Source organism: Panthera tigris, chromosome B3, assembly GCF_018350195.1.
Source record: "Panthera tigris isolate Pti1 chromosome B3, P.tigris_Pti1_mat1.1, whole genome shotgun sequence".
NCBI classification, from domain to species: Eukaryota; Metazoa; Chordata; class Mammalia; order Carnivora; family Felidae; genus Panthera; species Panthera tigris.
In genome coordinates, this window is record NC_056665.1 from 79,405,516 (window position 1) to 79,430,775 (window position 25,260).

At 36.5% G+C, this 25,260-nt stretch overlaps 1 protein-coding gene and 1 pseudogene across 2 annotated transcripts in view; both read right to left on the reverse strand.

Moving 5' to 3' along the window:
• The window catches only part of PRKD1 (protein kinase D1), a 327,480-nt gene that overhangs the window by 247,386 nt on the left and 54,834 nt on the right, over positions 1–25,260 (reverse strand). The gene's annotated exons all lie outside the window — the stretch shown is intronic.
• LOC102970682 lies at positions 21,891–22,457 on the reverse strand (annotated as a pseudogene).

Here is a 25,260-nt window from a genome sequence, read left to right on the forward strand (position 1 = left end):
GGTGACATCCAACAAAGGAGACTGGGAAAGAGCCACCGCTGTGGTAGGAAGAAAGTCAGGAGACTGCAGGATAATGGTATCCAGTGAGAAAGTATTTAAAGAAAGAGGAAGACAACTACAACAAATCAAATGCTACCAACAGCCTGAAAAAGATGTGACTAACTCTACTTGGTGACAATGAAAATGGAGTAGTTCAGATTTTTTTTTTTTTTTTTGGTTATAACTAATAGAAACTAACTTGAGCTAGCCCAAACAAAACTTTTTCTTTATTTTATTTTATCTATCAGATAGGCCCAAAGTCTCTCTTACAGCAAGGGCAGAAATGGAGTTGAACCTCATGATGGAGAAAGGTAGCCACCCCATAGCTCCCAAATTTAAACATGTTACACAGCTCCAGCTGTACACAGAGACCAACTGCAGGGTCAACAGCAAAGTCCCCAGGAAATATCACCTAACTGGCCCACTTTGGATGAGGCAATGACCCTAGTAATTTCTGTGACTACTATAGGGCAGAGGAACTGTGTCTAATGCCACTGGCTTCATCCAGAATCTGCTCAAGCACAAATAAACCGGGCAAATCCCAAATGCAACCAAACCCTGCCTTCATGCTCACCACTGTTTCAAGAGCTGTGCCCAGGAGAGTGCATACGTTATCGCAGTAATCACAACCACCAGTTGAGTTCATGTACAGATGAGAAAACTAAGATTCATGAATGCTAAATGACTATCATACAGCTGGTTAAGTGGCAGAATTGAGATTTTCTGACTCTCATGCAAACTTATCTAAACTAATTAGGTCATGCACAATTAGTGCTCTCTTTGACAACCACTACCAATAATCACAAGTTAGTGAAAGGTCTGGATTTCTTTCCCCGGACACATCATAAGCAGGTATAAAAGCAAGTCTTAGAACAAACTGTGACCCACTTAGAACATTAATTACCTATCAAATGCAAAAAAAAAAAAAAAAAAAAAGCAAATAAAACAGTTCTTTAAAATTGTTTATACACTCAATGAGGTCCCAGGTTTCTATTCTTTTAGGGGTTCTGATCATACATTCCATGCAACAATCTAAACAGAGGATTCAGTTATCTTTAAGCAGGTATATAGTAAACTCAATCCTCTAAATTATCAGCTGGCTAGTTTAGGATGCATGCTTCCATTGCCATTACTGAAGACCTCACTGGATCCCATTGCCATGTTCTTACAAGGGCAGGATGTACATCTAAGATAATGAATCTTGAACACCATTTTTTATTAAAAAAAAAAACTCATTTTAGCACCCCTTATGCTAATAAGAAGCCATAAAAGTTTACCAATAAAAATCCACTGGGTTACTAGTAAAACTTCTCACATTGATTAGAGATAAAGACAGCGGGTGGTATGCATCCCTTCAGATTGACCTTTCGATTAAATGCTTAGCTGTCAGTGATGTGTATCCTGATTAGGGCAATGACCACTCTAGGATGCAGCTTAAACTAACATAAACACACTATACTACTGTCATGATGAAATGTTTTAAAGTAAATTATAGCAGTGGATTCCAAAATCCATATCCTGCCACCATATCTCAATACAACATGAGATTTACAGATGGAATTTTATACTTTGCTGTTGTGTCCGTATTTCATGATATATTTTTAACTGTTCAGGCTTACTTATTTTCTTCATTCCTAGAATGTACCTCTCTCACTGCATTTTATTTATACCTCAAATTATAGAATATGAGACCTGAATGAAGTGGCCATCTTAATAATAACTTTAATTTGTAAACTAAGAAATTAAGACCCACAAAACAAAGGAACTTATGAAAGTTTACATTTCTAGTCAGTACCAGAGATGGGACCGTACACAGGCCATCTAGATTCCTACCCTTTCCATATATTCCACTGCCTTTACTGGTGATGAAGTTTCTGATGCAAAAGTACCCTTGATATGATCTTTGATAATGGAGAATACATCATAAACTGCATGCACACCCATCATAATGGAATCATTCTATTCTTTCAGCTTTGGGCTTCACCAAAAAATGTACATCTGATGAAGGATGATACAGTAGAAAGTACATCCAACACCTCACATCATAGACTAAAGGAAGTTGAAATTGGTTGACTGGAAAAGAATAGAAAACCGAAAAGTAGCTGCCAGTCTATACAGCCAAAGACAAATCCTTTTGCCAAAGACTACACAGAGTTTTTCACTTGAGCTAAGCATATCATTTTACTTTCCAAATATAGCAACCCAAGCATCAATGTCTGTTCCCCAACCTCCTAAAAAAAAAAAAAGAGAGAGAGAGAGAGAGAGATTAATGCAGCCACTTGTTGAAATACCTGACTAACTGGTATTACAACCACAACCAAAGATCTGTCAGGTGGCCTAAGTAGAGCAACAAAAGCACTAAAACCACAGATTTCTCATTCCAGTTTTGGGGGAATAAAGTAAACAATCAGCAAAAGTGTCCCTATGGAGTAAGAAATACAAACAGCTAAAGGGTATGAATAATAGATAAAACTTTATCTAAAATCTGCAGCAGGAGGCCCTGTCAATAGTGAGCATGAAAAGGTTTATCAGCTCAATGTATTAATAGACTGTTCTATGTTCCCACTTTACATACTCACAAGAGAAGGTAAAGAGCAAATTCAGGACAGAGTTTGAGCACAGAAGGCCCAGGAGGCCTGCTGGAGAGTGACTACCTGAGATAGGAACAGACTGTAGCCTGGTGAGCTGATATGAGAGAAATCAAACAGAACTCAAGCTGTCAATCTTTCCTTTCCACATCTCACCCATCTGCCTCAGCAAACGAGGAGAAAAGAGACTTCAGGATCAAAGAACCTGAATTTGAATCCCAACTCTACTCCTAGCTATGTTGCAGTGGGCAGATTACTCAACTTCTCAGCCTTTTTTCACTGTGGATAGTCAAATTACACATACTGCAGACTGTTGTCAAGACTGAACACTATCTTGAATGCATGGGAAGTATCTAGCATATCAGACAAACAGAAAACACAGCCTCTGATATAATCACTGTCATTGTTCCTGGCTCCCCACCTTTTATGGCACCTGAGGAAGAACCAAAGATAAAGAAAATGCTAGAATGCCACAAAACACTTCCTAAGAGTGCAACAAGATGAGTGGGACTGAAAAAAGCAGTGCGAGGGAAATAAAGTCTGGGGTGCTGAAAATCTGAATAATAGGAAACCAAAACTAGCCAATTTTAAAATCGCCTGCAAGATAGCTGCCTGGAATCCAGGAAAGAGTAGGAAGTCCTTTCTTTCTTTCCCCTACAATGCTTTGGTTTCTTCCTTCTCCCAAGAACCAGAATGCAGGAGATCATCTTAGCACCACAGTGAAGTTTTAACATGAGTTAGGAGGATTTTTGTGAGCCCACTAGGAATCTTAACTTCATCTGTTTAACATTTATTCTGTAGAGGAAAATGAGTTCTACACTCTACAGAACTCACCCACATGACTCCTTGAAAGCAGAAACCAAAAATGTCTCTTTTAAGATAAATAACATAGTTCATTAATGAATAAATGAGCAGATGCATGGTTAAATGAATAAAGTGGGGGGGAGGTCTTCCTGATAAGCAGGGGTAAGGCAACCTCCTGATCAATCTTTCTACCCTGATCTCAGTTTGGTTCTCTTCTAAGCACATACAATTGTCGGAGGTTATAATACATAAAATGTTATCAGACCTCATAATAAATATAATAATATTTATTTGTTGATTTACTGTCTGCCTTCCTCATTAGACATAAACTCCATGAGGATATATACTGTTTTTCACACTGCTGACATCCTCACCTAAAACAGTATCTGGCAAATCCCAGATGCTCAGTAAATATTTGCTGAATGAGTGAATAACTGAACTGTACAGGAAATGTCTTCACATGACACTTTGAAGGTGAACACTAAGCCTTTGAGAGCAATACTCTAGGCCCCTCCCCCACTCAGTCTCTACTTCTTGTTTCACACCAGTACCAGACTACTATCTGGACTTGTGAGCATTCCTTTTAAATAAGGCCCTGCCAATACTCTGAAACACGAGAGATCACTCGTCATGACACTGGTCACTCTCCTTGGCACCAGTTCACCCCAAGAATATATTTTTTCAGAGAAATGGCAAGCTTTCAAAGAGAGTTTCCATTTACATCAAAAACAGAAAATTTCACCTATATAATGGCTTTCCCTGCTTTTTTTTTTTTTTTAAGTGCTATAGACTTTTTATCCTTTCTCTTTGAAAAGACTTCTGAAGCCAAATCACATAAATGGAACTGTAAGATCTTCCCATTTCATTTTCTGGAGAAAAAAAATTACTTATATTAGAAAAACATGGGGAGAGGACACTATAAGGTATTTTACATTTGCTGTCTGGAAGTTACTTCCCCTTAAAACCATCTGCTTCCAATATTAGAGAAGTCTCCCCTTATTTGAACAATAGCACAACACCATTTATGTGTTTTTTCTTTTAAATTTTTTGCATATAGTCGACACACAATGTTACATTAGTTTTGGGTGTACAACAGTGATTTGACTTTTCTATACATTATGCTACGCTCACCACAGGTGTAGCTACCATCTGTCACCATACATCACTACACGGTATCACCAACGCTGCACCCAGTGACTTATTCATTCCATAACTGGAGGCCTGTATCTCCCACTCCCCTTCCCCAATTTTGTCCAGCCCCTCAATCCCCCTCCCCTCTGGCAGCCATCAAGTTTATTCTCTATACTTACAGATCTGCTTCTGCTTTTTGTTTGTTTATTCATTTGTTTTGGGTTTTTTTAGAGTCCACATATGAGTGAAATCAAATGGCAATACCATTTATTTCTAAGAGGTTATTATCTTTTTAATTATAAAAAAGCCATGACTATAACATTAATGGCAAAAGGCAGGTCAAATCTATCTCTTTAGACCAATGTATTGTTTGTACTAACATAAAATAGCAGACCATTTGTCTACTTGAACAAACTCACACATTAAGAGCTTGATAATTCTCAAATAATTCATGCTGTCAATACTCAAAGCTGAGCTGTTTGTAAACTCTATTTAAAAGCCTGAGGGTAATGTCTCTTATATTCAGTCACCCAGCTTCCCCATTAGATAAATGGGTGAAATAAAACAACCTTCATTTTATAACCCTGATCTCATTATATGAATTCAAAGATAGAAAGGAAAATTTAGCAACTAATCACTAACAATCATAAAGTTACACTACTAAGGAACAAGCATTCAAAGCCTAGAAAGAAACTTGTAATTCTTCATCAGTTGGAAACAATGCTCAGGAAATAACATATTTTAAAAAACAATTAACTCTAACTTAGTCTAAGATACTTCTGTAAAACAATATAAAATATTTTTCATAATCAGAATGAGTGAACTGATATTTGAACTAAACATACTAAAGGATACTTGTAGGTTTTTCAAAAATTGCTTATGTACTTCGGCACTAGTCAAGTCAACTCTTCATTCCTAGAAACTTACCAGCAACCATGGGAGGGGGGCAGTGCGGGGGGACAAGAAGTGGTTTCAGAAAATAAACACTTCACCCAGAACACACAAGAATAAACATACATTTGTAATTTCCAAAACAAGTACATTTCTTTCTGCTGTGAATGCAATTCCTAAAAATAATCATGAGTATAAGACAAATACCTTGATTTTTACATGACCCACTATATTGCACTGAAGGCTGTGGAGAAGCAGAAGGTCTGTTGTAGAAAATATTTCCAGCTATTGCTGGAAAAGTTCTGGAAGAATAAAATACAATCTAAATGGTACAGGCAATGTATAGCTCAGAAGGAGGTACAACTATACCTTTCTTAACATAAGGCAAGACAGATGATGACAGTACTCCTAACAGTAAAAGCTGCAAGGCACAAAGGTCAACCCAGGCTTCTCAGACTTGCTGCAACCAAGTCAAGGAGCGATACAAGGAGGTTTCATGATAGCTCAAACTTAAGTTCATTTCGCTCAGCTATCATCTGAGATGCTGTTGCCTAGAGCTGGTACAGAGAGTTATTTCTCCTATAGCTATACCTCTAGAAATTAAGATCATTTTAGCTACTGCTTACTGACATCATTATAAGATTTGCACACATTACAAATGCCTTTTGTATTTAATTGTCATAGCTTATATGTATGTGTTCAGTCACTTGCAATTTAGAAAGTGCTTTTATAAATATTACCTCCTACCCTTTGAAGTAAATGTTTATAATCTCTCTATAAACAAGGCAACTGAGGCTTAAATAATTTAAATGGCATTCCTAAGGTCACTCGATAAGAAGAACTTGGATGTAAAATTAGATCATTTGACTCCAAGGCCAATAGATTTTCCACTACATCAACTTCCCAGCTTTTTCCAGATCTTTATCTTACCTACTTATGTTTTAATTCTGTAACCAGACAGATTATATTTTCCACATTTACTAAAATAACAGACTACTCTAATTTTCAAACCTACATGAAATAGGTCCTCCCTTCCATCTTTTACTTTTTAATATTTCTTATTAAAAATTATTTGATAATACATGAAGCAAGCCAAATTAAACTCATTTTTCAGGCAGAAAAAAATAACAAAACTAGTCCAAATAAACTATAACTGACAGTTTCTAAACCAACTATGACTTTTACCAGGTAATAACTGGGGTAAAAATGCAAAGCGAGAAAGGGAAGCTCTCAGTTTGACTGATGCCACTTCTCATGGAGTTGGTTTTAGCTTATTTACCTCTAGTAAGAGGTGCCTGACTTATAAACTATATCCTGACACACCATTTCTAGAAGCTTCTATACCAAATGTAACTCTATCTTATGTCTTCACCAAGCGCTTTCTTCTTTGGCAGTTCCACAGAACAAAACCAACTTTGGCTCTGATAGACAGCAATATTTTTATATTTGGATTAAGCTGCCACTTTAATTGAGAATTTCTTACTGAATAGCAGCAGATCAAGGGTTTCTTTCCACCAACCACTCAAGTGGGAAAAACAACATATTAAGAAAACTGACAGAAGACAGTCAGTTTTGGAGTAAAAAATCAGACTTTTTTTTTTTACTTCCTAATCTGGACATTTTGGTAGGCCCCTTTAGTATCTTTTCAATATCATTTGTTTTGTATTTTAACCATAAAGCTCCTATCTCATCATAGAAGACTAGGGTAAAAATAGAGTATCAGATACAAAAGTATCTGGAAACAGTGGAATCAAAAACAAAACGTTTTCAACTGAATGCTTCATCCATATGAAGAAAATATGCCACCCCCCTGGAGCTGAATCTTATTTTTCAGTTCTATTGCCTGTTTTTCATCTGGGGAACCATAACAAAATTTGTATTCTTTTGTTCTTACATGATAACATGCACCATTTATTTTTCATATTCTTCTAATTGTCTTCCCAACATTTTTATTTTGCTGTTTTTTTTTAATGCACTAAACCCATGTGCCATGTTCCATGATGTTTACTAGGATTACCAATGAATAAAGACAAAGTGTCATCAAATAATGACATTTACTACTGAAATAGCTGCTATGAACAAAAAGGTACTTCGCACTAAGAGAAAGTAGAAGAGACAAGCTTGAGCTAGTATAAGAGGACAGGGAGAGTTCCCATCAGGAAATAACATTTGAACAATACAAATTCTTTTCTTCCCAATTTTCACTTCAAGTATAAGATCTATGGTTCCCATCCATTAGTGTTCTTGAAATGCTCGTGTCTTCCTCTCTTCCAATCCTAATCTGATGGTACTGAAATACATTTCACTTTTTTAACTCTCCAACTCATGTTTTCCCTTTATCTCCAAATCTTTCACTCTATCTCCTTTAAAATAAACAAAGATGTTAGGCTCTGGACCCACTGTGGCTTTTAAAATGAAGTGCCCAAAGCTAAATGAGCCCTGAGAGTATTCTTATCTGCTCTGGTCACAAAGTAACTTCTTATAACCGAGGGGAAAAGAAGAAACATAAATAAATTAACATGTAGTGGAAAATCAAGCAAAATGCATGGCAAAGAAAATGTGACCACCATTCTCTTCCCTTTGTTTTCAAGCCTCCTAGAGGCATTCTACATTCTTACTGTTTTTCATATTCTGATAATATTCATTACCCTGGAGAACAATGTCTTAAAATGCACACTTTTTCCCCAAGAAAAATCAGTAAAACATACATTTTTCAGACAATCTAAGGTAAGATGATATGATCTCAAAAACCACAAAATAATAACAGCAATTTCAGCTACTTCTAGGAAACAGAGGGGCTATATGAACAGCCAAAATAATTATTTTAACATTTATTCATTTTTGAGAGACAGAGACAGAGCATGAGCAGGGGAGGGGCAGAAAGAGAAGGAGACACAGAATGTGAAGCAGGCTCCAGGCTCTGAGCTGTCAGCACAGAGCCCAACATGGGGCTCGAACTCACTAACTGCGAGATCATGACATGAGCCGAGGTCGGACACTCAACCGACTGAGCCACCCAGGGGCCCCAATCATTTTTAAGGTAAACGATATGACACAATTTTTCAATAAAAAATGATCATTTTTAAAATACAAATGAACTACATTCTTTTTTTGATCACATTAATTGGGACATTTGGTCGCTCCTGGACAATGACCATGTGTGAATTCAACTAAGAATATATTAATATTCCTGACAATGTAATTTGGTCAGATGTCCTTATAAATCTATAGATGGAATCAAAGAGAATAATTTGGAGAGTTTCACTCTAACATCCAAACAGTAGAGACTGTACTTAAGTCTTCAAGGGTTTCTTAACATGGAATCTCAATTTATCCACCAATTAATCCAATTCTTTCTTTTGAAATGTAGACTCTGACCAATAAAGGAAGGCACATTCTATCTGACTTCCGTGCATATGCAAAGTACACCTTAGCCAGTCCAATGCTCTGGGTGCAATACCTATTCCTTCCCATAGACCTTTAGTACTGGTAGCATGAAGAAAAGAAACAAACAAACAAAAAAAAACATAGCTACTTTTTCTCCTAAGAATACCACTCCTTTTTATCAACAGTGTTTTGTCATTTTTGCCTTGTAAATGGTTAGACCAGACATTTCAATGCCCCCACCACATACACAAGGCAAAGGGAGAGTATGAGTGTGAACATGTAGATAAATTGAAGGACATTTTGGTACCAAAATAAATCACTCTGAGAATAATTTTAAGAAGAAGCTATTTACTTAAAATACCAAGACCCAGGGATTAAAGTAGAAAGGACAGAGACATAAAGGAACAAGAGGGCTAGGGTTACTTTTGAATAAACTTACAACAGGCCTACTAGATTTATCTCTCTGAACTCTCAGTTTGCTGGAGGATGCTCTTGAATTATCCCTAGGTCTGATCTTCGAAACACATGTTCAAATTATTTTATCAAGTTTTTCCTCAAATAGTTACATCTTAAATAAAGTGAGAAATTATAGTAGCCTTTTCAGATCTTCAACTATTTTTTGTATTTTTCTGGAACACAAGTCATGTGTGCAAACAACATCTAATTATAAAAATATATACAAAACTGCTACTATATACTTATGATAACATCAAGCAGTCAGGGAATACTTAGTGGATCATATGAAATTAACATACAAAATGCAAGGGAAGGAGGTGGCAAAAAATTGCATGCTCAATTGCATACTGAAGATAATGTAAGCATCATGGGGGTGGATGACTGTGCTAGTCTTATTCTCTTTGTAATTGTCTCCACCATCCAACACAACAAAACGGGCATTAAACAAACATTTGCTGAATGGGTAAGTTTTCAAAAATCCTAAAAATGAGGAAGTCAAAATGACCATCAAAATGTTTTAGTTTTCTATGTCTCACCATTTGCCCCATCTCTATGTTGTTTCTGGTACTGGCAGGAAATCACAAATTCCACTCACGTGGCTATTCTCCATTCTACCTATTGTAACAAACTGTCTGTTAATCCTGTATTTTATTAAGCAAAAGTATCCATTAACTTCCATACATCTGGGAAAAAATATTTGTTAGTAATTAAAACTTATATAAGATCTTAAAAATACTTACTAATCAATGAACGTTAACCTTGTGCTCAATACTCAAGTGTAATTTAATTTTTTTAAAAAATCTAGAATGCTGCATTATCCAAAATTAAAATGAACAAAAAAACTATTATTCAACCATATCAAATAATGATGTTCAGATAAAATAAAGTGACAGAGAGAAAACAATGCATGGAAATTTAGAAAGTATACTGCCATGATTTCAGAGAAGGAAGGAAGGAAGGAAGGAAGGAAGGAAGGAAGGAAGGAAGGAAGGAGAAAGATGGAGAAAGATTAGCCTTTAATATGGCAAATATGTCATTTAGAAGTCTAATCTGTCTCCGTACCCATTTCCTAGTGAAATAATAGGCAACAAATATTTTATAAGCAAAGTAGTCAAATAGTCAATTTCTTCTGGAGTTTCAGGTCTTAAATTCAAGTATTTAATCCACTTTGAGTTAATTTTGTGTATGGTAGAAGATAGTAGTCCTTCTAGCAGTATAAGAAATAGTTTCCTTCTTGTGCATATGGCTGCCCAGTTTTCCCAACACCATTTATTAAAGAGATTGTCCTTTCCCCACTGTATATTCTTGCTTCTTTCATCATAAAACTACATAAAATTACATCAGTAATATCCCTGATAACATAGATGTAAAAATCCTTAACAAATATTAGTAAACCAAATTCAACAATACATATCAAAAGGATCATACATAACAATCAAGTGAGATTTATTCCAGGAATGCAAGGATGGTTCAACACTTGAAAATCAATCAACATGATGTACCACATTAACAAAATAAAAGATAAAAATCATATAATCATCTCAATAGACGCAGAAAAACCACTTGACAAAATACAACATTCATTTGTAATAAAAACTCAACAAAATGGATGTAGAAGGAATGTACCGCAACATAATAAAAACCATATACAACAAACCCACAGCTATCATCATACTCAATGATGAAAGACCAAAAGCTCATCCACTAAGACAAGGAATGGCAAATGGGCCATCCTTACCGAGTGGGCTGCCCACTATCCCAACTTTTATTCAATATAGTATTGGAATTCCACAGAAATTAAGCAAGGCAAGAAATAAAGGGCTTCCAAATAGGAAAGGAAGAAGTAAAATTGTCACTATTTGCAGATGACATGACGCTATATATAGAAAACCTTAAAGACTCCACCAAAAAGTTATTAAAATCAATAAATTCAGTAACGTTACGTTACAAAATTAATATGCAAAAATCTGTTGTGTTTCTATCAGAAAAAGAAATTAGAGAAACAATCCCATTTACAATTGCATCAAAAGAATAAAATTCCCAAGAATAGATTTAACAAAGGAGGTGACAGACATGTACACTGGAAACCATAAGACACTTATGCAAGAAATTGAAAAAGACACAAATAAATGAAAAGATATCCCATGCTCATGGCTTGGAAGAATAATATTGTGAAAATGTTCATATTACCCAAAGCAATGTACAGTTTCAGGGTAATCTCTGTCAAAATTTCATTGACATTTTTCACAAAAATGGAATAATCTTAAAATCTGTATGGAACCCCAAGGACCCCAAATAGCCAAATTAATTTTGAGAAAGAAAAACAAAGCTGGAGGTATCACACACCTTGATTTCAAACTATATTACAAAGCTACAGTAATCAAAACAGTATAGTGCCAGCATAAAAAGAGACACATAAATCAACCAGAACAGAACAGAAATCCCAGAAATAACACACATATATGGCTAATTAATTTACAACCAAGGAGGTAAGAGTAAAGAATTTGGATTTTGTTTTGAAGCTTACATACCCAATGCCTAGTGAAGCCTGGCTTGTGGTAGATACTCCACTCCAGCAACCCTCATTTCATTTCCACTTGTCATTGGCTTACCACACCCATAGCCTAACCCCAAAAGTTGTTCTGGTAACTGTTGCATGCTGAAAATCTTGGAAATCAATATTCTCACAGGGTTTAATCTTTCTGGGTCTCTCAAAACTTCACTCCTATTACACCTTCTCTTCAACCTGATAGAAATTTTACTCTCACAATCTACAAACACCCTCCAGATATCATTCTTCAGTGGAGGCCACAGAAAATAAAGAAAACAAATAAATATAAACTTAGAACTTTGAATTTGCAATAAGATAAACAGAGTATAACAAAAGAGAGCTATGGGGAGGCCTAGTTTACATAGCATGGTTAGAGGAAAACTCCATTAGGAGTGACATTTAAGATAAAACATGAAGAAGGAGAAGGAGCCAGCTTTGGCAACAAGAGAGGATAGTGTTCAAGTCAGAGGGAACAGCATGTACAAAGGCTTGTAGGTGACAAAGACCTTGGCCTCACCTAGGCTCAGAAAGGTGGCCAGTGTGGCTGGAACACAGTGGTCAAGGGACGGAATAGAAAGAAAGGTCAGACAGGCAGCAGAGGCCATGTCATAAGGCTTTGTGAGCTATGGAAAAGAGTTGGAAACTTAGGCCAACTGTAACTGTACTTCACTGAAATGTTTTAAGCGAAAGGGTAACATGGTCGAATTTGTGTTGTTAAAAGAGGATTCTGACTGTGGTAGACAGAAGTGGCACTAGCAGTGGCACTAGAGGCAGAATAGGTGTGGGGATATATGAAGGAGGTTTCTGACACTCTGTCTAGGATAGCACCTGGCATGTGGGAAATGTCCCAAAAATAAATAACAGAAGTAATGAATAAGTGTGCCAACAACCTTTGAAGCTGCACGTAGCAGTCACAAATCAGTCTCAATGATTAGTTTGATAAATTCATTTAGACTATAGAGAATCTGTGTTGGGAGAACATAGTCATGACCCTGAATATCTGGACACTAAAAAACATTCTACAGTTGATTATGCCTTCTGAAATTTGGAGTCAAGCTTTATAGACTTTCTATATTCCAAAATAGCATAGCAGAGCAGGGATCTTATTTATGCAAAAAGGATTAAACCACTCTATGTGAGCTGTTCCTGGAGTTTAATAAGAGTCTTTGTTTGTTTATCTTGTGTCTGGCCGTGTGTGTGTGTGTGTGTGTGTGTGTGTGTGTAATATATGTGTTTAGAAATGCTGAAGACTGATGGTCAATCAAGAGAAAACCATGCTGAAATTGTTAAGCACTGGGAAGTGAGCCAGTTTGCAATCACTATAGGAACTGCTTGAGCTGAGCTCCTTGTTGCCACTCTGGTAATGAGCATTCCTCAAAGGATGCCACTTTGCATAGTTTAGTCCTCTCTGATGCAAAATATGTCACTTCTGAAATCAGGCTGAATTGTTTTAAAAAGGAGTGTCAATAAAATTAAGCTCAACCTATTCACTGATTACAAGAACAATAAAAATAAATGGTGGCCCTTATGCTGTAAAAAAAAAAAAAAAAAAAGTCTACCAGAAATATATGGAAATACACTTTGAGAGACTTAGCTCTGAATCTTATCTTCACTGCGTTTTTTTTTCATTTGCTTTTCATGGAATCATGAGAGAGGAAATGAGGGGAGGTGGTGGAAAAACTCATCAATTCATTGGAATTTTTCTTCAGAAGTAATGAAGAAGAGAAAGCTATGTTCCTGGAATAAAATGGAACTTTTCAAAAATATATGTTATAAAAGGCAAATGGACAGATTAGTTAGCATAAATTTAACATTCTCTTGCTTTAGAAATGTCTTCACAGAACAATGAAACTATAGGTACAGTATACCAATTTATTATTTCTAGTTCCTATGGAAACATGCATTCAACTTCCAGAAACCAACATGGACACAAGTGCAAGGCAAATACACTTAGGGGGAAATCATATAATTTATATCTCTAGTAAAATGAGTTCTGAGATAACAGAAATAATTGCCAAGAAGGGCCCACAAGTCACTGTGAAATGTTCTCTGAACCTACTAGACACTAGTACCATGAGGAGAACAAAAGCAAAAACCTAATCCTACATTTTATGGTCCCACAATTGGAATTGCCCAATGCAAACAAACACCACACATAGAAATATGAAGGCTGAGAAAAGACTAAACTCAAAGAAAGAAAGAAAAAAAAAAGACAGACTTATTTACATATGAATGATGCCTTGTTCATTACATCTCAGCATTTAAAGATGAATCTCCTAAATAAGGTCATATAAATGAGAGCAAATACAGTACTTTTTTTACAAAGCTGTTTAGTTACGCAGAACCTGTGACCTCGAGATAATTAGATAAATGTATAAATAGGTTTAAATCAATCAGTAAATATTTGTTGGGGCTCTATGCTAAGCACCATGCTAAGGTCTGTGAGGGAAAAAATGAATTTTAATTCATTTGATGAGAATTTATTGTGCATTTCTATTGTGTCATGTACAAAGACAATCATCAAGGAACATCAAATAGGTAAGATGCCACCCTAGCAAAATAGAAACTGTTTGTGATAAAATGTATGGACAACATATACTACTGGAATGGCATTATAAGATGGAAAATGGGCCCAATGAGCAGGACAGACATGTACTAATAGTTTTCAGGAGAGGTCATGTAGGCTTAGTTGGTAGGAGAAGTTGGTAGGAGAACTGACTTAGGTTTGAATAATGGATGAAGAGAAATGGAAAAGTGAGTGCAACCAGCCAAGGTGATAGAGCAAGAATTCACAAGGTTGGTTTGCGCAATGAAAACACCTGAGGGTTTAACTTTGAGGCAAGGGACAGTGATGGAGAGGTAGGCTGGGGACAGAAAGAAAAATGCTCCTTACTGGAGAAGGCACTTTACTTTCGAGTGAGGCAAATGCTCTGGAAGTACAGACAGGTGGTAGATGTACAACACTGTTAATTGTTACATTATTAGAATTTCACCTCAATAAAAATTTTTAATGTCCATGGTGATGATGAAAATTATTACTATTGTTCATTGAAAAATATTGGAAATATCTAAACATCCAACCACACAGAGACTGGATGTTGGAAATCCATATAATAACACTGGAAAGTCTATCTGATTGAAAAAAAAAAAAACAAAAAAAAAAAAAACAAAGGGCGCCTGGGTGGCTCAGTCAGTTAAGCGGCCGACTTTGGCTCAGGTCATGATCTCACGGTTCGTGAGTTAGAGCCCCATGTCAGGCTCTGTGCTGACAGCTCAGAGCCTGGAGCCTGCTTCGAGTTTTGTGTCTGCCCCTCTCCTGCTCACGCTTTCAATCTCTCTCTCTCTCTCTCTCTCTCTCAAAAATGAATAAACATTTAAAAAAAACTGAATATTTTCTAAATATAATAGGAGAATATTTAATGACATAGAAATAGGTTCATCATGTATTGTGTCACAAAGCAAATCCCAAAATGGCTTACCATGTCAAATCTATAATAAAAAGAGTGGAATGATATACTCTAAGTGATAGAATTATAATTGATTTAATTTTTCCCTTTTCCTTATTTTTCATAGCAAACATCTAAAAACTTATTTTTAAAATAGGATTTATTAGAAATGTGTTTTTGTATAAAATACAGAATTTTATCAGAACAGACTTACTGCAGATATAGAATTTAGCAAGATGATTCATGATCTTTTTCTAGATAGAGCCAGGCATAAAGTAAAAGGATTGCCCACAACACGCAGTTTTTAAGTAACAACTTACAATATTTGCTGGGATTAAAATGAGCTTCAGGTGACTAGCTTACTCCGTAAATTCTCACTGTCTCATACTGATATTTCAATATCAATAAATATCTCATGATATTTATTCTCAACTCTGCATGAGTGACATGAGAGAAAACTAGCCTATTTCTACAGTTTTTTTGTTGTTTTTATTGTTTTAGAAAGTCCATCAAATAACAGTGACTTCCATGTAAGTCCATGGTCTTCCTCCCTTTCTTTTGGCTTACAATACTTGTTTTTCTCTGAAGGTGTTGCCACAGAGAATGTTCTTCCTCTCAAAATATGGAATTCACCATCATGGCTCACTTCTTCCTTTCCTCATTCTTAACAACTCCCCTGGAATACAGTTAACTTCCATCATGACAGTCATCAACTCCAGGTTATTTTCATTCCTTCTCCTTATTTTTACCAAGGTGGGGTAAAACTAAAGGCAATCAGATGAAACTCTTACCCTTAGTTCAGATTTCCTCCATATTTCATGCAATCCATCAAACAAACACCCAGATTGTATTTCACAGTAAGATGAGCAGAAGCACACCTCTTCAGCTGCAGCCCCTTTCCTTGTGCATTCATGGGTGCCAAAATCAGAACCTACAGTGTGGGAGCCGCACACAGTTGCATCTTGTTTTGAGTTTTTGTTTGCAAACTGTCAGTAAGATCAGAATAAATTGCACGATATGCAGCCCGATATGTATATTCTTGAGCACATCTCAATGTATCCACCAAAAAATATTCATAGCTGCAGGTGTACAAAAAAAAAGGCAGAATTATGGCTTGATTTGCCTTGATAAGCATGGCAATTTTCTGTACACTTTTCATAAAGTGCTAATCAATTTCAGCTCAAAATAGACTGAAACACCCAACAGATTGCTGCCATAGTCCACAAATGTTTGTCATTCGTAGGCTGTGGCAATAATGTGAATTCTGAGGAGGAAAACTTCAACACAACTATACCTTGTAAAAATCCCTTTCATTTGCCTTAATAACCCCTGGAGAAATGCTAAGAATTATTCCGAAATCACATAAGTTTGAATGTTCCATTTCTTTCTTGTTACATCTAAGTATTGCTTGTCACACAGTAATATCTGTTGTAAGTATGGTTATAGATGGATTATATTTAGAACTCAGTGTAACGATGATATTTAAGAACCAGATATCACATCCATATTGTTTAATACTCTTCTAAAACATAATTATAGACATCACATTCAACTTGGAATTGAATCATCATGGATTTCTGCAATAAGTTACTCTTTGTATCTTCATCTGTTAAATATAGAAAAAATTTTTGAAAATGTTTTGTCAATATTCTAGTCCTTCCATTAAGGTTATTTCACAAACACTTAGAGGTGCTAATATTCATATTAATGCACCTTTTTGAGCAGCAGTGATCCTGCCATGTGAATCATTCATCTGCCTGGGATGTTTTGCCAAACACAAGTGCCAAAACTTTGCTGAGCATGGTTACACTCTTGTAAGTGAGTCTCTCTGCTCAAAACTCAGCAGAAACTTTCCCTTTCGTTAAGTGTGAGAAACAAACGGTAATGACATTTAGATCTGGGTATGATATGCTTTTGATGTAAAGTAGGAAATTAAATGAGAATAGATAACATTTCAAATTTTCACACCTTCCTCTTTAAAACTATAAAAGTGAAAATATTATAATTTTGGGAGGATAAAAGCTACATGGTTTGGCCTTAGAAAAAAAGAGTACTGGAAATTTGTGACTTAAAGCAACTTCTGTGATCACCATCTGCCAAAAACATTATTATCAAAATCAGAGGCAGTATAGTAGACACAGTCTTTGTGGTCAAAAAGCCTGAGTTCTTAAGTTGACCTGGCCATTAAATATGTGATCTTCAACAAGTGACTTGTCCTATGTCTCAGTTTCCTCATCTATAAAAAGGGGATTATTGGGGTGCCTGGGTGGCTCAGTCGGTTAAGCGTCCGGCTTCAGCTCAGGTCATGATCTCACAGTCCATGAGTTCAAGCCCCGCGTCGGGCTCTGTGCTGACAGCTCAGAGCCTGGAGCCTGCTTTGGATTCTGTGTCTTCCTCTCTCTCTGCCCCTCCCCTGCTCATACTCTGTCTCTCTCTGTCTCAAAAATAAATAAAAACATTAAAAAAATAAAAATAAATAAATAAAAAGGGGATTATTATAAGTGAGATAATACATGCAAAGTTCTGAGGATTAAATGAGGTAATACATACAATGTTCTTAGCAAAATAGGTTCCAGACAATTCTTAGCAAACATTAGCTGTTATTACCAGCATCATCACCATCATCATCATTGCCTGAAAGAGCACATCTAGACCATCTCTCTGATTGTGACAGTAAGTGCTCTTATCTGCTTTACATGAACTGTCTGCCAGGTGTTTGTTTCTAGGTCTGGGTCCTCGTGAGTCTCATTTATTAACGTATTTTCGAAAAGAGATGATAACATGTTTGGAAATCAAGTCAGTTCTGAAATGGTAAGCCTCTTGGCCCAAATTACCATATACTAATCTTCTTAAAATAAGAGTGAAAAGGGTATATAAAAAATGTGAAACACACTTAGAAAGTGTTCTTGACTCTCCTGGACAAATGGAAAATTGTCATCTTTTCCTTATTCCAGACCTAGTATAACAGTGGCTGTATTCATTGATAATCTAGTCCCATGATGTCACTCTTCTCACCCATTGGTGTCATCCTGGAATTTAGCTAGACAGTCACCTGCACTGAGCTATTAGGTTTTCTGGAGCCACAGAGGATAAAATTCATACATCCTGACCTTGAAAAATTGAATTTGATGTTGCTTCAGGAGAGGAAATTCATTTATTTCTTACCCCCTCCAAACAAAAACAAAAACACACCATTGAGGGAAAACTTAGTAATATACTTAAAATGTAACCACAAGAATACATTTCAAATCTTCTTAAATAATTACTACAGTCAAAAGGAAAACAGCTGACTGCTTGGACTCAAAAAGCCATTTAAAATCTCCATATCAAATACCTTCCTTTTCTTTCTTCCCCCTTGAATATTTCTGTGTGGTAGTTGCTATGGAGCAAATAGATATCCAAAGCAGTCAAAACAGATATATTCAAGTGAATTCAGGTTATTAAAAAATATATATGTATTTTAGACATTGTTCCCCTGAGATCACATACAGTTCTTTGCCAATTTCCCCCTGACTTTCTATTAGGTTTTACATATTTGTGTTTTTCTACAAAATGCCGAAACATCAGCACAAACAACTTCACGTGATAAATTATCACCTCATTCGCTTTTCCAAAGACAATTTAAATATAAGTTTTCGAAGAAGGTTGCAAACTTTGCTTTACAAGTAAATTCAATGTCGCTTACACTCCTTTTCTCCTACAATTAGAGGTACTTCCTCAAGGACAAGCTTTGAGAACTTCAGCTAGATATAGTTTCAATTAAATGTCATTGCATACTTTGCAGAGAGCAAAGCAAGATCACGATATGCAAAAAAACGCTTTGTACATAAATATTCAATATGCAGTTGTGAATTAATCTGAGTAAATACCCTTTAACACAAAGGATATTTTAAATACTGGCTTTAAAAAGTGCCTGAACATAACACACAAGATGGCTGTTAGCCATTTTTTTATGAGTAGTGCACACAAGTAGAGGTGTACCCATCCCAGAAATGGGCAAGAAAACCCAACGTACAGAGAAAGAAAATGGAGATTCTATTCCTATTAAATTATTCCATTTTGTATTCTTACTTTTATACAATAGATTCTTATTTTATAATTTATAAGTTGTATTACTACAGTATCATTTACTTTCGCCAATGGTGTGGGCGTTCAAAAGAGTTTAAAGACTACACAAAATGGAAAATTCTTCATTCACAGATCAAATTCATGCAGTTATTTTAAATGTTATTAAGATCTATTCTCTAACAATTTGATCAAATGCAGCTGCCACATGTATTAGCATATATTTTCACTGCTTGGTAGTATATATGTAAAAGCTGCATGTATCCTGAATAAGCAGGTTGCTTTGTAAATCTTACACATTTCAGCTTTAAGTTTTAGCTCATGTTTTAATTTTAGTTTCAGCTTTAGTTTAGTTCAGTTTCGGTTTTAGTTCAATGAGGGGAAAAATAAGGACCAATGATGAATATGTGTATGCTAAGCCTTCACAGCTGTGAAGATTTTGCCCTGAGAGATACAATGCCATTATCTTAGGCAAACTTCTGAACTTGTCAAAGCCTCAGTTTTTACACCTATAAAATGGAGATAATGGCTCACAGATTGATAAAATTGGCAGGTGGAGTAAGGGGCAGGGGACTCCACAAAAGCCCAGAAGGGAGGAAGTATTACCATTATTAAGTTCCAAAAACCATACCTAGAACAGAAAACAAGTATTTGCAATAACGTGGAGACAATGGAACCCTGACATGCTGCTGGTGAGGGATGTAAAATTTGTAGCCGCTATGAAAAAGTTTGGTGGATCCTCAGAAAGGTTAACATAGAATCACCACATGACTCAGCAATTCCACTCCTAGGTATATACCCAAAAGAATGGGAAACAGGTACTCAAAGGGATACTTTCACACCCATGTTCATAGCAGTATTATTCACAACAGCCCAAAGGCAAAAACAACCCACGTGTCTGCAGATGAATCTGTAAACAAACTGTAGCATACACATATAACGGGATCCTAGTCAACCATAAAAAAGAGTAAAGTTTTGACATATACTACAACACAGATGAGCCTTTTTATAAAGTTTACTTTTTATTTATTTTGAGAGAGAGCAGAGGAGGGGCTGAAAGAGAAGGACAGAGAGAATCCAAAGCAGGCTTGTGCTGTCAGTGCAGAGCCTGATGCAGGGCTCCAGCTCACAACCGTGAGATCACATGAGCCGAAATCAAGAGTTGGATGCTTAACTAACTGAGCCACCCAGGCGCCCCTCACAGATGAGCCTTGAAAACGTTAGGTTAAGTGAAACGAACCAGACCCAAATACTGGATAATTCCACTTACTTGAAATATCTAGAATAGGCAAGTTAAGAGACACAGAAAGAGATTAGAAGTTACCAGGGGTTAGAGGGAGGAAGGAATGGAAAGTTACTGTCTAACCGGTAAAGAGTTTCTGTTCGGGAGACTGAAAAAGTTCTGGAATTAGACGGTGGTGTTGATAGCACAACATCACGAATCTACTTAATGCCACTGAACTGTATACATAAAATGAATACAGTGATAAATTTATGTTCTGTATACTTTATCACAATAAAAATTTTTAATAAATGAAGATGAAATTATATTATCATATCCTCTCTAGTATAATTCTTTCTACTCTATTGTCTCCTCCTCCTTACAGTAAAAATTCTTGAAATGGTTGTCTTGGCTCCTAGCCTCCACTTCTCATGTAACTCAGCAACCCATTTCAACCTGCCCTGAGCCCCACGGCACTCCTAAAATGCCTTCCACCAAGCACACCACCCGGACCTTGCTGCCAAAGCCTTCCCTGATAGGCTCCATTCCCAAAACACCCTGCTCCCTTGGTTTCTTAAAAGGACACTCTGTGCTTTCCTCCTCCCTCTCCGACCCACCCCTGCTCAATTTTGCTTTGTTTGCTGTTTTGTTTTTGTTAGTTTGCCTAGGTTTGGTTGTGAGCTGTTCATCCTCTGTTAATTCTTCATTTTCCCCCACTCAGGTCCTTATTTTTGACTTCTTTTGGTCCCATTTCATGGACCCTCACTAGGCTTATCCATCCCCTTCTAAGGCTTCAGTGAAGATGGTTGTGTTTTCCCAAGCCCTCTCCTTCCTTTTCTGTCCTTACCATGGGGAGCTGCCCCAACACTCACTCAACAGTCCAAGCCATAATGTCATCCTCTTCCTTCCCCCACAAACACACATACACACAAACTCACGCTCAATAATCTTAAATCTTAAGTCTTAAAAAAAAAAAAAAAAAAAGCCCAAATCAGCACAGTTTTTATTGCATCTTTAAAATATCACATGGGCACCTGGGTGGCTCAGTTGGTTAAGCATCAGACTTTGGCTCAGATCATGACCTCACACTTTGTGAGTTCGAGCCCCACCTCAGGCTCTGTGCTGACAACTCAGAGCCTGGAGCCTGCTTCAGATTCTGTGTCTCCCTCTCTCTGCCCCTCCCCTGCTCACACTCTGTCTCTGTCTCTCTCTCTCAAAAAACAAATAAATAAATATTTTAAAAAGTATCACAAGTAAGTCTGAAAACCCCTGCAACATCTTGCTGGTTTTGTAGCTGGACAACTTAGATCTTATTCATCAGCCTGCTGAACTGTTCATTTTTCAGAAACATAGATATCATCCCAAATTTTTCTGATATCCTTGTTTTTAACTGCTGTGGCTTGCTGAATCAAAGCAGCTGAGTTTGATATAAGTTCAATGTCATTTACTTCAAAGATAAACTCACCTTTCTGGGCTTGAGATACTGAACAAGCAATACCTGGCCTCATCTGAAGCCCACAGAAGTATTTTTCACCCAGGTAATTTATGACTTCAACAAGAGAACCATTCTCCTAAGTAACAACGATGATGGGGAAGTGAGCATACATCTACCTCATCATGTAACGGAAGCTCTGGACCATGTTTTGTATGTGACCACAGACAATGCAAAGAGCAGCCAGTTCTTTTCTATTCTCCCACTATTTGCCAACTCGGAGACCCTTCTTTTTCTTTCCAAGCAGAATGAGCTCCACATTGATGCAATCAAAGTTCCTTCGCAGGGTTCCTCTGGGGCCGTTCACAATAAAAGTTCATCCCTTCAGAGCAATGTTGGTATTTTCTGGAATGTCCACAGTCTGATTTCTGAGAACGGTCTTCATTCTTGCAATAGATGTGGCACAGAGCAAGTCTAGCTTTTTAATAACTCTGGAATTCACTCACTTCTTTCTATCACTACAACCAATGTCAGTTATTGCTCCCACTATACTGCTACCTTATTGATGGTCCTGCCTCTTGTTCTATTTCAACCTCTTGTCTTCAGTGAATCCAGCATCAAAATGTTAAAGTACACACCTTTCTATATAATCTCCTCTATAAAAATCTGGCATGGTTCTTTACCAGAATCATGCTACAAGGTGGCATATATCTTCATAATAAAGCCTCTCCTTCCCTATGGCATCTCTTAACTCCGCCACCCCAAACTCAATGTTCCAAGCACAGTAAACTACTCTAAGTTACTAAGCCATGTTTTCTGAGCCCTACAGGCAGGCCATCAAACCTGGACTTAGAACAGTGCAAGAGAAACCACGCACTCCAGGACAACAGACATACAGGACTACGCTAGCAAAACTGAAACACAAAATCTTCTGCCCATAGGCCTCTGCATTTACTGTTCCCTCCATTTTCTGCTCCAACCATTTCACCTAATTAACTTACATTTCTCATTGAACAAAGCTACTGGTTCTTCCATAAACTGTTCCTTGAAGCCCCAAAACAGAAACCCTGAACTCTCAAAACTTCCTATCTTTTCCCATCACACTCTTAATTTACCCCTTTCATAATCTTTATGGTACTTTATTACAATTTTCTGTTTGTTACTCTCCCCCCCGCCCAACTCCACTCCAGTTGACTTCAGATTCCTTGAGGACAAGACTTAAATTATTCATCATCAAATAACTGAACCCAAATCATTCTCCAACACAATACTAAGCAGTAAATAAATATGTAAATAAATCAATGTTTCTGGATTATAAATTACTAGCCATTAAAAAAAGCAAAGGAGCTCTGTTAAATACATATTTGAAAAAAAGTGATTTCAATACTTTAGTTAGCTTTTAATTATTCCACAAATAACAATTTACAATGTCCAGTGTTTAACACCAAAAGTAAATAAAACAATTTAGGGACAAGTGACCTGCCACTGAACCTTAACTAGGTTTTCTTATATACCTGCATTTGACCAGTAACATGTATTATATCATAACCTTTTTAGAGGCCTAAGACGAGTCCTATGTATATATTCTGTAGAAACAATTATAGCTAAAAATAAATAAGCTCCAGTCTAAAAATTATACTTTCTCTCCAGTTTCTCTTTTTTTATGGTGGTAAAATGCACATAATTTAAAATTCACTGTCTTAACCATTTTTAGCTGTACAGTTTAGAAGAGTTGAGTATGTTCATTGGTGTGCAACCAACCTACAAACCTTTTTTACCCTGCAAAACTGAAACTCTGTACCCATTAAACACCTCCCTGCTTCTCCCTTTCCTCAGATCCTGGCAACCACCATTATACTTTCTGTTCCTATGAATTTGACAACTTTAGATACCTCATATTAAGTGGAATCAGATGGTATTTGTCTTTCTGTGACAGGCTTATTTAAATTTATCATAACGTCCTCATCATTCATCCATGTTGTAGCATGTGCCATAATTTCCTTCCTTTTTTAAGGCTGAATAATATTTCATCTGATATATTATATTATATATGGTTTATCCATCTATCCCACGATGGGACACTTGGGTTGCTTACACCTCTGAACATGGTCACCCATTATTTCTAATAACAGAAAATAAATAAATGATATCACAAGCATTAAAAATAAAGAAGTAACAGTTAACAGAAAAAAAGAAATATTTTTCTGTGTGTATATTTATTGTTTTTTTCTATAGATATTATTTTTAGATGAAATTTTCTTTGTGACTCACACTTTCACTAACAGACATATGTTTAACACAATCCAAACAACATGTCTGTTCTAAAAATGAATATTCATTCATTTTAATGACAAAGTAGCTCTTTCTGGCTACATTTAGAAGGAACTTACTTTGGTAAAAAACTTGATTCTGATTTCTGGGCACATTTGATTGACATATCATAAAATACTTTATTTCATGCATGAGTATATAAATGACTACTAGCCCTTCGGGGTTACATCTGAGATTTGCCACCTAAATGTGCATAGTCCAGAGACCCTCAAGACTGGGAACAAACATAAGCAAAAATGAATAAACTGAGAACACAATTCACAATTATGAAACTTCTGCAATCTGTCTTTACTCACTGCTCTCAGATGCATCATTGTCAGTATCTGACCCCGTTAGGTGGCTGATAAGAGGATTTTGAAGGCCAGCAGATTTTATTTGTAACCTCTCCATATGGTTGACCTTCTAGTTTCAATGAGAGCATCATCTGCAGAGATGCTCATCAAATGGCAACTTCTACCCTAAAATGTTTTGGGTAATTTTGTCAACTCAAAAATGATGCTCAGTTAAAGAACAATATGTACAGTGAGATGTTTTTGCTTAAAAGTTTGTACATAATCACGTTTTAAAAGATATGCAGGGGTACAGATAAAAATGTCACGAATAATTTACTGACATTAGGATTAAAAATTTTTTTCAAAATGTATGCCATGTTCTGCCTGTACCATACATATATGAATAAAATTTATTAAAAAAATTTTTTTAACGTTTATTTGTTTTTGAGACAGAGAGAGACAGAGCATGAACGGGGGAGGGGCAGAGAGAGAGGGAGACACAGAATCCGAAGCAGGCTCCAGGCTCTGAGCCATCAGCCCAGAGCCCGACGCGGGGCTCGAACCACCGACCGTGAGATCCTGACCTGAGTTGAAGTCGGACGCTTAACCGACTGAGCCACCCAGGTGCCCCAAATAAAACTTAAA